This window comes from Pholcus phalangioides, unplaced genomic scaffold (assembly GCF_987345545.1).
Source record: "Pholcus phalangioides strain wild (caught in Gottingen) unplaced genomic scaffold, Ppha-v1.0 ptg000004l_1, whole genome shotgun sequence".
Taxonomy (NCBI): Eukaryota; Metazoa; Arthropoda; class Arachnida; order Araneae; family Pholcidae; genus Pholcus; species Pholcus phalangioides.
This window is the reverse complement of record NW_028301597.1, coordinates 49,160,685-49,174,129: the sequence shown is the minus strand read 5'-3', so window position 1 is coordinate 49,174,129 and position 13,445 is coordinate 49,160,685. Positions and strand designations below refer to the sequence as shown.

Here is a 13,445-nt window from a genome sequence, read left to right as displayed (position 1 = left end):
TGAAGAATGATTCATGGACTGACTTGATGCTGAGGCTGACAGACAACTTTGCCGCATGTGGTGCTGATCGAAGCATCCCAATAAGCTCGATGGTTGTACCGTACTCATGAGTCATTGAGTTTTATCACGGTTAACTTTTCAATCAATTTACATCCAAGGATTCATATAGCATTGATTTGCGTTTGAGCATATTTCAAAATTTTCATATGAGTGCTCTTACTCAATGGTGAGCGTAGAGTGCTCGTGACTTTGATGTCGATGACTTCGAGAGTTATCTAAAGTGGTGAGAGCGAATTTGGACAGAGCCCAGAGTTGAACAAGCACCTCCTTAAAGTATTTTAATATAAACTGCTATCAGGCATTATAATTATATGCTAATGTTTTCCACTAAAACGCTCTTTTGGCAACTCATGAACACAACTCATTCAAATGTATTAGAACTTTGCGTGTCTCTCAATATACTATAATGTTACATACCTTAACACCAGGATTTTTTTATTAAAGTCATTTAAAAAAATTTTATGGCACAAAATATTGGTAAATTTTGGTGATTTTTTGAAAAGTTGAATGTTGTTGGAGTTAAAAAGCTCGTGTTAAAGTATGTAACACCATAGTGTTGAGAGACACACAAAGTTTCAAGACATTTTAATGAGTGGTGTTCGAAAAAATGTTCCTTATCTAACAAAACACTTAGTTTTGAGAAAAACATATTTTAGTAAAAGCTATTAGCATGTGTAATGCATGCCAGCAGTTTATACTAAAATATTTTAAAAATATTTTTAGTACACGTAGAACAAATACTTGAACACAAGTTAGACACAGAAAATTTCATAGTATTTAAAAATAGAGAAAAAAAAATGCGTTTTTTTAGAAAATTTGCGTTCACCAACTCTCTTAATCGATTCTAAAAAATTTTCTGTCATTAAATATGAATTTTCATCGGATTCTAAAATTGATTCTTTCATTGAATAGTAATTTTCATTGATTCTAAAATTTGTCTATTTCATTGAACATGAACTTTCATCGATTTGGAAATTGCCATTCTTTCATTAAATATTAATTTTCACCGATTAGGAAATTCCAGGGTTGTAACTAGGATTTTTGCCACCCGGGCCAAACATGATTTTGCCTTCCCCCCCCCCCCCAACAACTTCAAAATTCAAAAGTTTTATAATATGGTGTTTTTTGTTTCTACCTAAAACTGCCCAATAAATTTTTCCACCCGAAGCAGTTGCTGCCCCTCCTCCCCCTCCAGTTCCAGCCCTAGAAAATTTGTCATTCTTTCACTAAATAGGGGTTTTCAACGATTAGGAGAAATTTTCATTGTTTCATTAAATATGAAAATTCATATTTAATGAAAGAATGACACAATAACTAATTTCAGTATTCTGAAATTGTTTCTTTCATTAAATATGAATTTCATAGATTCTAAATTTTTTCTTTCATTAAATATCTCATCAATTCTGAATTTTTTTACTCCATCAAATATGGCCTCCACAAGGATAGGCTACGACTCCAGTTGTGGGTACGGGGCGATTTTGATCTATTTTTGTTTTTCACACAGTGAATTTACTATAGCATGGGTGGGGGGGGGGGTAGAGAGAAACAGTAAAAAAATCTGGCTTGGGGACCAGTAAAGATTCCCAACTTAGGGCCCTGCTGGAGGATGTGGTGGGGAACAGGAAACACCCCAACCCTGTCCTATCTCGAACCGTTTCCGAGGACAATTGGAGAAAAAATGCGTCTAGTCTGAAAAAAAAAATCCGCATTTGTGAAGTTTCTGAGAGACCTATACGCTAACTAAGCACATAGTATTTGAGAAGAACAGAAAAAATCCTATTGAGTGATATCAATTTCATCGAAGTGCCTGGATTTAATGTGGAGAGCTACAAGCTCTGAAAGATTGGCAAAGTTCAAAATGGAATTTTTTTTTAATCTTCAATTGCCAATTTCGCAAATACCCTTCTAGCTACAATCGATCAAATTTGGCAAAAACTTGTCCATTCCACCAGCTTTCGAAAGAGCCTAGAATACACCAAATTGGTCATCTAGTGCAAGAAAAATTTAGTCATTTGTTTGCAATACATTCACTGAAATCTGCGTTCGTCGAAGAAATTTTCGTAGGTTTTGGCAACAATTCCATTTTTCACTTCATCGATCTCTCATCGCTTGTAGCTCATCGCATTAATTACAGAGATATCCGACATTACAGGATTTTTTTCTGCATAATCGAATCGTCATCAAAATCTGTATTTCTGAATATTCGGAAGAATATATTCTGAATTTTCTTCGAATATCTACTTCGACAAACGCTGATTTCAGTGATGTATTGCCAACTGAAGGCTAAATTTCCCCTGAACCAGTGATTGCAAACTCTTTCGAAAGCTGATACACTGGGCAAGTTTTTGGTAAATTTGGCCGATTGTAGCTACAATGGCGTTCGTGGAAATGAAGATTAAAAATTTTGGTGACAATTCGATTTTGAACTTTGCCAATCTTTCAGCGATAGTTGCTCGCCATTAAATCCAGATATTTCGATGAAATTCGTGTCATCTTATAGGATTATTTTGTGTTCGTTCTAAATATATGCTTAGTTTGCATGTAAGTCTTTGACATACTTCATGAAGTTGGGTTTTTTCAGTCTTGACGCATTTTTTTTCCAATAATCGATCATCCACCATAATTCGAAAACGGTTCGAGATAGGACAGGATTGGTAAAGTGTTTCATGTTCCATTTGGGCTCGTCTATCACCCTCTTTCATTTGGCGCTCACCCACGACATGCATAACGTTCACCCTGTATATAACAACACTTTTTACAGTTACTTTAAACACCCATATCCCATTGAGATGTCTTTCCTTTTAAAACCTTACCAGATTACGACGCTGACAATCTTAAAAACAACCGAAGAACCAGTCAAACAATGATATTCAATTTTCTTAACCACGGGATTGATATCAGTAAAGGTTATCACCAACTAATGTAAAAGACATTTGTACGTGATAATCTTTATCAGATCGACCTTGAGTTGTGATTTGCATGCGAACACAAGAAAACCACTCGAAAGCAAATCTTCCCAGAATACCAAATGGATTAACACAACTTGAAATTCTGATAATTAAATTCAAATTCGGGTCAGCATCACCAGTGTACGCAACCAAATTAAACGTCCGAAAGCAAAAAAAATCAGTGTCCGTTTCCTAAAAGGAATTTTTTTTCTTTGGGGGGGTCATTCAAGTATTACGTCAGCATCGGCGGGGGGGGGGGTGGTTTCGGATTTGCTGACTTCTGATGACAAGGAGGGGAGGGGGGGTTTGAAGGTTGCTTACGTCATCAACCACCCCTTTTTGAAGATATGAAATATTTTAAGCTGCTGACGAAATTTTGCTGACGGTGGGGGGAAGAGGGGGGGGGGTTAAGTGTTTTGCTGACAAGGGGGATGGAGTCAAAAATGGCTGAAAATCTGCTTACGTAATACTTGAATGGCCACATGGTAAAAGAATTTTTTTTCTTTGGCAAAAGAAAAAATTTAGTTCCAATTTTTATCGATAGAGGACGCATTAGCCACATCCGAGAACTTTTGAACACCCGTCGTGGAGCGCGAAAAATTCTCAAATTCTAACAGAAAATTAAGAAGAAATCTGCGATGAAATTGGAAATAGGCACGAGTTCTGAACAGTCATGTTACGGTAAATGTGATAAATCCGGTTACATAATAACCGGTTATTATGCATGATCACCGAGCATTTTGGTTTTATAAATTTCCCTAAATGTTATTAAATTTATCAAACCAAAATGATAAATTAAGTTTGATAAATTTCCCTAAATTTATCACTTTCACCGACGGTTATGCATAGTACTCAAGCGTCATTGGTAAATTTCGTAAGTGCTAAAAAGCTCACTTTTACCGGTGATTATGCATAATACCCGATTTCTTGCCACAATCTTGCACGTAAATGGCTTAGCGGACAAAATTTTCTGTCCCATGGGTGTCCGTTGTCGAGAAATGAAAAATACTAAATTGCATGAAAAAAGGTGGATATGTTGTTCTATTTTCATAGAAACGACCAACTTTACAGTGTAATTTCTATCAAAAGTATTCCCGTTTGAATAGTTCCCTGTCTTATAATCGAAAAAGCTAATCCCAAAGATTCACAAACCGTTAAAAAGTACGTTTCTAAAAGAAGTGGGAAATATTGCCTTTTGAAAATAAGCTCCTCACTTAAATTTTAATTCTTCACTGAAATCAAGGATTAAGATTCATTTTCTCACCTTGTAAATGTGAAACTTATAATATTATGATGATCATGCCATTGATTATTTAAAACCCGAGTTTTTTTTTTAAATAGTTTCCTTCACATTATAAGTCCGTGTTTCTCAACCTTCCTGAACCCAAGGACTAGTAAAATGTCTGAAACAATTCGACGGATCACTAATTTCTAGTGATGATTATTAAAATTATTGAAAGTCGATGGAATTATCTTGCTTATAACCCTTCCATCGCCCTGATTTTAAATGGGTATGCGAGGCATTTGCGATAGGCTCCATAATTTTGGAGGCGACCAAAATAAGAAAATAGTCAAAAGTCCATGACACACACACAAAAAATTTAATAAGATGTGGATAAAAAAAATGCGCGTGGTGAAATTAAATATTTATGACTAATAGATAAAATTTGGTGAAAGAATTTGATTCAAAATATTGAATAATGCTTTTCGTTCAAGTATGTGCTCAATATTTAAGTTCATGAAAGTCCCTTATAAGTGTTCCCAAGTGATCCAGTTTGTTCTACCTAATCTGGGAAATCGGATCGATGTAACAGAGTGGTCAGGACTATAGGCGTAAAGTTATTGGAAATACTGGGAGGACTCAAAAAATATTGAGAGGAGGGAAGCTCAACCCCGATATTTCTGTAGATATTTATGGCAGCGGTTCTCAAACTTTAGTCACCCATGGCTCCTTGGCCCAATGCATGGTTAATCTACGGCTCTCCAGAATAGTTTAGCAGAGATTTTCACTTATAAAAGCACTACTTCAAAGCATAAATAGGTACACAAATCAATATCTTCATCTCAACACGACGCCCTTGACAAATTTTGGTGACGCCCCTAGGAGCCGCGACGCACAATTTGATGAAACAAATGGAGATAGTGGAAAATACACTGAGTTGGAATTAGGACCCATGGTCCTTACACAAGTTTACGTCTATGGTCAGGCCTCGGGTAAATCAGGTATTAGAGCCTCTCTTTTATTGTCAAAGATGTTTGGTTTGCCAGCGAACGTATTTTGTTTGAACTTGAGGGTCCCCCAAAAATGATCAGGGTCTTTTTGCTTACGTGAAAATCATACTGTAACCACGCACAGAAAGAGGGTGAACACGCTTGAGATGAGACATCTTTTTCGGTTTCCTTCGGGTGTACAAGCAAAACCTCCGAGATACAAAGTCTATCAAGGAGGCTTTGGTACAAGCCGCACAAGTGAAATCACCTTTGCCCGAATGGCTCAGTGGTAATATGCTAGTTAACCACCATGAAGGTTGACATCAGATCCGCGGGTTCGATATTTGGGATGAACATAGATAACAAGCTCTTTTCTATACCGAACTTGAGGTGATGGCACCTTCGTTTCCAATCTAACTTGATAAGTAGTAAATTGCTTTGTGGCGATATGACCGGAATTGGTGTGTGGTAAAGTAGTGAGAGAGAGAGAGAAAAATGAGAAACCCAAATATTCTCCCTCTCTCAGATTTGCTTACGCTATGTGTATGCAATAAAAATCAGTTTTCTCTGCAAATTATTCCATTCAGTCCATTCATAATTTGAATTTCACTGACGAAAAAGTTATCAATTTTTTTGCAATTATTTTATCTCCTTACCCCTGGGATAGCGGCACCCCGTGCAAAGGTCTCACGGCACTAGAGCCGCCCCCGACTACGCGTTTATCAAAATTGGAGCAACAAGAAAGCATTTCTCGGACGAAACACGATACCAGTTTTTTTTTCATATTTTACCATCATTACACATTCAGAAATTCTAAATTTTCATCAAAAAATTCACGAATTATTTCTTTTATGAATTCTAAATTTACACTAATTCTGGGATTTTAAATTTTCATCAATTCAGGAAATATTGCTGTCATTTATTCTGAAGTTTTTTCGGTGTGTGTGTTCTAGAAGTATTTTTTTCAATTTACTCTAAATGTTCATCAATTCGGGAATTATTTCTTTACCTTTATTCTGAATTTTCATGGATGTTGGAAAATTATCTCTGCCAATTATTTTTCTTATTTTCGATTCATCGATTCTGGATTTTTATTAGTTCTCAGACAATTTCTTTCGTCAATTAAAAATTTTTCTTCAGTTCAAAATTTCCATTATTATCGTTATTATTATTATTATTATTTTGTTAATTCGCATTTATTTGTGTCCATATTATTTCTTTATGGGGTTTTTTCAGTATTACAGTTTATTTTACAATAATGTATGAATTCTTGGGTGCCGATTGCCCTTTCTCCCTTTCTCACCAAATATATAAAATAGAGACTAAGGGGGCCCCGAAATTATTAAGACACCTCTGACCCCACTATTATTTTTACATAGGATCCGCGTCTGATAAAGGTGACCCTGGCGAGACATCTCATCAATACCGCTTAAAGGGTTAATTAAAATATGAAACTCACCTTGATTGAAATTGAAGTTCAGGTCACACGAAATGAATAATATCCACCCTTGGCTTTTTTTAATCCCGCTTCAAACAGCGTTTATTTCGTTGAATAACCATATTGAAAAAATCCCCACATTGGAGATCACTAATCACAAATTAACAACCCTTCATACTCGACGAGCAAGAAAAAAAGAGTGAGAGTTCTCTCTTTAAGGAATGGTCGCAAGTGGCCCTTGAGGCGCCTCTCTCAGATCGAACTGTGAATCAAGGTATGTAACAGAAAAACACAATAAGGTACCTTCTCGATTCAGCCGGAAAAGCAGTTTGTACGTTGTAGTGGACGGACCGAACGGACGGCAAAAAGATGATGTTCATTTTTTTTTTTTTCCTTTTCTTATGTTGCTGCTTGAACGAGTTCCTTAAGATGCCATTCACTTCTTGAAGGAACGGGAAGTGCAAAAAATAAAATAAAGTAAATAAAGAAGAAGCGTAGGTAGCAGCTCTGTGTGTGTGTGAGAGAGAGAGATGATCAAGTCGTTGATGGAATTATAAATAAACCAATTCCGATTAAGCCTTTCGCTTCGTCTTGTAATAACAGCGCTTATTCTTCTCTTCTTGTCTTCCGATTGTTTCTTCTGGAATTAAAAATGAAAAAGACAAAAAAGGGCTTCCTATTCTTTGCGATTCGGGAATTATGCCACAGCCACTAAAATAGTCATCAAACTATATGTACGCATATGCTTTTCAGTGTGTTTAAAAGGGGATTTTTGACAACAATATCAGCTGGTATATACCAGGGTTTTCTTTCATACTTGTAACATCTTTTCCTTTCGTATCCTGGAAGATTAAAACTGTTTCTTATAATTAATCTTTTGGAACTTATACAATTAGAACGAAATTGTTATTTGTTTGGGATCGTCCCGAAAGATCTGAGCGTTTTTTCTTGTAAGCTTTCGGGCAGAAGGAAATACATGGTTCGAAACTTCACCTCTACTCTTCGTAGTAAACTAAAGACCCCGTTTGATCCGAACGGCTCAGGAAAAAAAATATGAAAAAGAACAGGAGAAAGAGACCCCCGTGGTTCTCTTTTTTTGGAGATGTATATAACCACGCTAAATGTTAAAAAAAGAAGCGCTTTACGAGCGCGTTACCACTTGACAATAATGAAATAGCGTCCGACATGAAAACATACATCTCCGAATGTTTTCGATCTGCTGAACACGAGTATCGCCACGAAAAAGTTTTATTGACTCTCGTTTTGGAGGTATTATTATGCTAACGTTTGAAAAGTGCTTCACGGGAGTTATTGTATGGTGGGAAAAGTGTTAAGGACCAAAGTAAGACCTTATCAGGGAGAATGGGCAACCTCGATGGTGGTTGACCACTATTGGACAATTAAAAGAGATGCACCATAGTGTCCAGTGCAAACGCAACGCAAAACGAAGTACGTGTCAGACGCCGGGATGAACTATTGTGCGTTTCTATACATTTTTCTGGTGTAGGTCGTCATGCCACATCGCCATATTGCATATATGCCCAACCCATAGCCCACAGGCCAAATGCCGCCCTCGAAATCATCTGACGTAGCCTACGACTTCGAAACTAATTTTGTAAAAATGAACTAAGTGGCACATCTACAGATCCCTTGAATGAGCCGCAGCATATTTACAGATCACTTAAGTTTTTTTTTTCTTTTTTTCAAACCGAGCACAAGTCAGGTCTATCGCCATGGGCAATTAATTTACTACCTAGCGAGTTGTGCCGGAAGTGTGTCACTTAAGTTACCCGCGTCACGTTTTCAGATCACTTAAGGGATTTGTGGCAAAGTTCCAGAGCACTTAAGCGTTCAACGGCAGATTTCCACATGACTCAAGTTCTTCGCTGCACATTTCCAGATCACTTAAGTGGCCCGCGGTCGTTTTCCAACCAATGAAGTAACCAGCACTCTCTTAACGGTTGAGACCCCTGCCATATAGCAATAAGAGAGCAGAGGACAGCTCAAATGCTCTGAAGCTGTGCCACAGGTCTCAAGTGATCTGTAAGTGTACCGTGGCAAACTTTAATGAAACTACACCACGGGTCATTTAAGTACCCTGTAACTCTGTCATGGGTTACTCAAGTGTTCTGTAAATATGCCGCGGGTCATTTGAAGGATCTGAGAATGAACCATGGTCTACTTAAGTTATGTGAACCTTCGCACAGGGTCACTTAGATGATGTGAAACCTTGCAGCGGGTCACTCAGGTCATCTGTAAAAGTGCCACGGACTGCTCAAGCGCTCAGGAACTATACCGAAGATCACTCAAATGATTTGTGAATATCTCTCTGGTACCTTAAGTGATCTTTTGGAGAAGTGTTCAGTTTAGTTCATTTTTTTCCAAATATTATTTTTGAGATCGCGGGCCACATCCGATGAATTCCAGGGACCACATTTGGCCCGCGGCTCATTATGACCCGCGTGAGCATGAATGATGAAAAAAAAGATGAAATTCTTGAACACACGGCGATGACGTAACCAACAATCGATATAAGGCTCAATTCTGTGGATATCGTGTTGCTGTTGCATAATCACGTGCGTATTGTTCACTTTTAATGGTAAGATATCACCTTCCCTTTCTTTGATGGTAAAATCAATGCATTTTCATCTTTTGATCGCACGTCGAGGGAAAGCAACGAGCTTTGAATAAAACCCCTTTGAAATAAAGGTGATTGATCATCGCTCCATCGACCGACAACTGAGTCGCCATGAACAGGAAGAGCGACGATTCCGCGGAATTGTACGAGAACTACGAGGCGATAGTCGAAAAAGCCATAGGTCTGGGCGTCATCTCGCAGGACGACAAGTGCTTCTACCTAGGTAAGGCATTTCCCAATTCTTAGCGAGAATACTTCTTATTATTGAGCAGTGACGCATATTTAAAACGGGGAGGACTTAGCGGGCTATAGCCCAGGGCGGAAAATTTGAGGGAAAGTGTGGCCAAGAAAATTATTAGAAAATGGGAGAAGTGCAGCAAAATTTGTATAACCCTAAGTAAATCCGCTTCAGTGAGAAACAGTAAGGGGCTGGGTTAGTGTGTGACCTAGAGAGTTTGCAAGCACGTAAGTGAGCAAAAAGGTGATCTACAGAGTGAGGGACCAGCACGGGTATCTTAAGAGTTTCATGCCCCCACCCCACGGACTAAATCCACCCACTAAGTGGTTTTTCTGAGGCCATAATTGGCAAATTTATTCGCTTACTCCCGAAAATCCCCCTTGCGTTAAGACGGCACTGGGGACAGGTCAGTGAGTGACGTAGAGCTTGTTCAAGCATGTGGGTGACCAAGAGAGTAATCTAGATTGCGTGAAAGCATTTGGACGACCGAAAGAATGACCTAGAGCATGTGTATACGTGTAAATTATCAAAAGAATTATTTATAAAGCCAGGAACCATGTCAGTGAGAGACCAATAGAGTGATCTAAGAGCATGTGCAAGTATGTGAGTTAGGGGCCGTTCAAGTATTACGTCATCATCGATGGGGGGGGGGGGGTTCCGATTTGCTGACTTTTGATGACAAGGGAGGTGGGGTGGATAATGCTTACGTCATCAATCACCCTTTATGAAAATATGAGTTGGATTCAGAGGGGCAGAGCTGATGACGAAATTTTGCTGACAAGGGGGGTGGGGGTCAGCGTTTTGCTGACTTTTGCTGGCAAGTGGGGAGGTCAAAAATGGCCAAAAGTTTGCTTACGTAATACTTGAACGGCCCCTTACCAAAAAAGTGCGCGAGCATGTGAGTGACCAAAAGAGTGTCCAAGCATATGAATGACTAAAAGAGTTATTTGGAGCTTGTGTGAGCATGGGAGTAACCCATGAACCCCCTAACCAAAGGGCGGCAAAACCATGCAATAATAAGAGGCTTTGCGCCTCTTATTATTGAGCCAGACGCGCCTCCAACCATATTCCCGATTCTTTACTCGCGAGTTGTTCACCGACGTGATCTATAAATGTGCCGCGGGCAGCTTAAGGTCACTCTAGTGATCCGTAAATATGCCATGGGTCACTTGGGCGATATGGAACTGTGCTGTAAGCCCCTTAATTCATGTGGAGCTGTGCCGCATGCCGCTTAAGTGATCCTTAAACATACCTTTGACTTTTTTAAGACCAAACACATATCCTACTTCCCATCTCAGCTTTAAACATACCGTGAGACACTTAAGTAACGGACACTTAATCTGTGAATATTCCTGGGGTCGCTTAAGCACTCTGGAGCCGGGAAGTGGGTCACTCTAGTAATATGTAAATATGCTGCGGGTCCCTTGAATGATCCAGAAATGTGCCACTTAGTTCAGTTAAAAATTAGATTGAGGTCGTGGTCTAAAAGTGTACATTTCGGCACGCTTCCTTTTCCCAATTCCGGGCGAACAATGTGTAAACTTGCCGCCCTTCTTGGTCCACCGTCCCCTTCTAGTTATGGCCCTGCTCGTGACTCGAGAAAGAGACCCTCAGTGTGTGACAGATTTTTTTTTTCTTCGGTGTAACAAATTAAAATAATGCGTTTGTTTTTCCTCCATTCGCACTAGACTTTCTATCCTCGTGTGGCTCAGATCACGACTGTGACCACAAATACGGACCCAGTTCCATGTGTGATAAGTGCCCTAATCTCAACGAAGAAGCAAAGAAACAAGGGAAGGTGACCGATGAACGTCACGGAAAGGCGGCGGAGGTCACACTTCCCCCCTCCACGAGCGGGAGAAGAAACGAGAAGATAAAAGACAAAAAGAGATCATCCGTAAGAAGACGCAACAAGAAAGGTGACGGCACTTGCTTCGTCCTGTTCAATCTTTCGACAAAACCTCCGAGTGCTGTCAAAGACAGTGGCAGCAACACGTCGGACAATGGCCGTTCCTGCTTCGTCTTGTACGGGAGAAGGCACCGTTTGGGGGGCGCTGTTCGTCGCCGATGCCACGGGGAGGATCCTTCCGCCAAGGACGGTGACCATTCAGGTGACCGTAAGGAAGAGTTTCCGTCGGAAGTCGATGCTCTGGTTCTCGATGAGGACGACGTCACGTCAGTTCAATCTAAAAGAGACATCTGGTCTGATTCCTACCTACAAGCTGCTTCTACGATCGACACCAGTCTTTCACCAGTGCGTGACCAGTTCTGCCGTCCCAGAAGATGCGGACAACATGCCTTCGCTGTAGAGAACGGCAGATGCTCGAAGATGATGTGGGATCGCGTCAGTCCAGCAGTTCAGTTCATGCCGGATCATCCGATACACGGAAACACCCGCTTCGCAAGCAGCGATACATCCTTGGACGTGTTGTACGATAATACCTCAGCAGGAAAATCCAGTAAAAACACATATGGGAATGTCTCGAGCTTCAGAAGACATGGGGAGTGCTGCTGTTGCATTCGTCGCAGCTTCCAAGGGGAACATCGCCGTCAGAAAAGATTCCACTCGATGCCTCGTCACACCTGTGGGCGTCAAACGTATCAAACTACACCAATGCTTCATTTTGCTCGACAGGTTCACGATCACAATAGACCCGGGCGTAGCCATGGTGTCTCGTCTTGGCGCGACGCATTCCATACGGACACCTTGGGTAGGCACTGGGTAAAGAATGCCGAGATGGCAAGAGTCCGGAACATGAGATGCCGTCATTCAAGCACTGTTGGTAAGGCATTCTGCGCCGGCTTTAAGTCTCATCGATATTATCCGAAGAGACCCACCGTCCTACCACCAATCTGCCATGATAATCGTTTCTCGGTTGACTATGGATCACAAATGACTACCATCAGCGATTGCGACGACCCAGAACCGTCAGCACTGAGCTCGAGCTACGGCGATCTCGCCGTGGTGATGGATTCCCGCGAGCTCCGGAGAAACAACCGCGGCCATACCACGAGTTACGCTGAAGTTCCAGTGAACTGTTATTCCCATGTGTCACGCCGACAGAGCTCACCTCGTGACGAGAGCTTCAAAGGTGCCGCGGCGGCTGAAACCGTCGTTAACGGGAAGCAGGATCGCAAACGACCCGTGAACACCGAGACCACGGTGATTTCTAGTAATGAATCGGCTCGAGGAAATGATGTAACTCTCGGTGTCGGACTCGAGATACGCGATAGGAACCAACGATGCATCAAAACATCTCAAAAAACGAAAGGTGGGTTTTGTTCATTTTCAGGGGCTCCAAAATTGGATGCCTTTTGTACTTTAGGCACAGTCCACATGTTCCCCTTCCCCTACGCATGCCTCTGTCTCAAAGAACAACATTATACCGAAGAGTTCTCAACCTTTTTCAGCCGTGACCCAAAATTATCAACAAGATCAGCCTCGTGACCCATGGGACTGTTCGTTTTTCGAAACTAATGAAACCCCTGCATTTGTAACGGAACTGTAAGAAAATTTGTACGGCTCATCTAAGAAGTTTCTGCGAATCAACTTGAGGTGGTGACCAATTGCTCAGGAATATTGGCTGTTATTGGATTTCTATCACCCATATCGGAAGCCGCAGCGAATCAAGTTCGAGTCGTGACCCATAACTAAAGAATTCCTTTAAACTAAAGAATACACATAAGCATTACACAGAAAAAAACTTCACGGAAGGTTCACTATACATACACACACATTCCGACATGTACCAATTCGTTAAAAGTTCCGCAGAGGAATATGGACGAGGTGCATGTCTGGTTTAGTAGTAGTAGTAGCTAAAGAATCTCTGGCTGTAAGTAGATTTATACAACCCATCGTGGAAGCTTCTATGAATCAAGTTTGGGGTGCAGTGGCCAAGGCGGCAACCAGAT

General features: G+C 40.5%; 1 protein-coding gene across 1 annotated transcript in view; it reads right to left on the bottom strand.

Moving 5' to 3' along the window:
- LOC149087779 (uncharacterized) overlaps window positions 1-7,030 on the bottom strand; it is a 227,873-nt gene extending 220,843 nt beyond the window's left edge. Inside the window, exon 1 of the mRNA XM_089231704.1 lies at window positions 6,679-7,030. The gene's annotated coding sequence lies outside the window, so the exon portion shown is untranslated. The remainder of the gene's footprint in view (window positions 1-6,678) is intronic.
- Window positions 7,031-13,445: the final 6,415 nt, after the last annotated feature.